Source organism: Petaurus breviceps, unplaced genomic scaffold (assembly GCF_028583685.1).
Source record: "Petaurus breviceps papuanus isolate PSGF00001 unplaced genomic scaffold, PetGlider_PUasm1.0 188, whole genome shotgun sequence".
Lineage (NCBI taxonomy): Eukaryota > Metazoa > Chordata > Mammalia > Diprotodontia > Petauridae > Petaurus > Petaurus breviceps.
Window position 1 is genome coordinate 34,981,437 of NW_027185804.1, and position 2,029 is coordinate 34,983,465.

The 2,029-nt window shown below is 48.4% G+C and overlaps 1 long non-coding RNA gene across 1 annotated transcript in view; it reads right to left on the bottom strand.

Annotated features, from left to right (window-relative positions):
* LOC138163441 (uncharacterized) overlaps positions 1-758 on the bottom strand; it is a 5,632-nt gene extending 4,874 nt beyond the window's left edge. The window contains exon 1 of the long non-coding RNA XR_011168886.1: positions 372-758. This is a non-coding gene — a long non-coding RNA (uncharacterized lncRNA). The remainder of the gene's footprint in view (positions 1-371) is intronic.
* Between the last annotated feature and the right edge of the window lie 1,271 nt (positions 759-2,029).

Sequence of the window (2,029 nt, forward strand, 5' to 3'; positions counted from 1 at the left end):
TCTCTCTCTCTCTCTCTCTCTCTCTCTCTCTCCCTCTCTCTTTGTCTACCCCCCTCTCCCTCTCCCTCCTCCCCTCTTCCCTCCCTCCCTCCCAAGATGCCCAGGAAGCTGGCATACCTGAGCTTCTTTGTCTACATTCTCTCCCCTTCCCATCCCCGCCCCCAATTTCCCAGACCTGTGCCTGGTCCTGTCTTATTCCCTGTTCCACACCCCACCTTCCCCCATTCCCCTTTGGCCTGTTCATGTCTCCTTCCAGAAACCCAGGACTCAATATTCCTTTCCTTTCCCAGATTCCAGGTTTGCCATCTTCACTGAACCCTCCCCTGGCCCAAGCCCACCTCCTCCTCATCCCCTAACTTCCCCAACATTACCTCCTGGGCTGCTTCTTTCTCCAAGCCTGGGATTACTCCTGCCTGTCTTTGGTCCAGGTGAGTACAATTGGCCTTGAAGGAGGGAGATTTGAGCTGGATTTCTGAAGGGCCTCCCCTCTCCCCTCCAAGTCCCTAGGCATCCTGAGGATGTCCTCAAGTAACCTTCCTGCAGTGTCAATAGAAGCCCTTCTTCCCTTTCCTCAGCTCCCTTCCTCCAAACTTTCAGGGACTAGGAAGGAAAGAAAAGGAAGACACACAGGTCAGGTAGCCCAAGTTGGGCATTTCTCTTTAATGGACTGACTGGAGGGAAGTTCAGAAAAAGGGAAGAAGCAGGATTTCTCCCCTTGCCCCCCTCCATTTTGCTGCTTTAGATTTGAGCTCACAGAGCTGTCTGATAGAAAAGAGAGGCTCTGGCCTCCAGCCTGGTGGGAGGGGTGGGGGAGAACTCAGCATCACTCTCCCAGGCTCCAGCACTTAGGCTGTGGGGGGATGGGGGAGGGGAAATTCTGAGCATCCTCTGTCAGCCTGAACCTCATCTTCCTGAGAACTTTAGGAAGGATTCAGAACTAGGGCAAACCTTGACCACCCGAGGACCTTGGACTCAAAAGCAGAAAGGACCTGAGAGATCCCCTAGGGCAGAGGCTCTTAACCTGGGGTCAATTGACACCCAAGGGATCCATGAACTTGTTTGGGGAAACTATTACATCTTTAGTTGAATGTAATAGTCTCCTTTTGTGATCCTTTCTATTTTATTCTATCCATTTAAAAACCTTATTCTCAAGAGGGTCCCATGGGCTTCCCTAGAATGCTGCCAATGGGATCCATGACAAACAGAAGACTGAGGACCACTGACCTAGTGCATTCTTCATCCTATAGAAGAGGAAAGAGGTCAAAGGAGGTGGTCTGGCCCAACATCACACAGCTAGTCAGAGAACTGAGGGAGGGTGAGGACCACATTGACTGACGCCAAATCCAATCCTTTTCCCAATGAAGATTCCGAGTTCAAATGACGTCTTTAAGGTCATCAAGAAAGTAGGAATAGAACCACATTTAGGTTAGATAGTGCATGGGTTGGAAGGGATGGTACAGCCATTAGGTTCCATTTCTTCATTTTAGAGAAAAAAAAGTGAGTCCCAGGGACAACTGGCCCATTGCCACACAGATAATAAGCGTCAGTGGCAAACTTGAACCTGAGTCATAGTATCATAGATTTAAAGCTGGAAATCCTTGGAGTTCACTGAGCGCAACCTTCTCTTTTAACATATAAGGAAACAGAGATTCGGAGAGATTGTGACTTTCCCATGGTTGCACAGGTACTAAGTATTAGAGGCAGGATTTGAACCCAAGTCTTTTTGGAATTCAAGTCCAGCACTCTACACACTCACTGTACCATGTTGTCTCTACACCTGTCTGTCATTTTGAGTAATTTGTTTCCCCCAGATATGTGAAAAAGAAGAGGGAAATGGATGTGGGTAAAAGCGTGTGTGTGTGTGTGTGTGTGTGTGTGTGTGTGTGTGTGTGTGTGTGTATTGGGGGGGGGTACTCATCCCAGGAAGGTCTGTAGTGAATTGTCTCACATTATACCCTTTCAAACACTCTTATCTTTTCTAGGCTGGATTTTTCACTCTTTCTCTCTTTGGTCCTATGTAACTGACCTC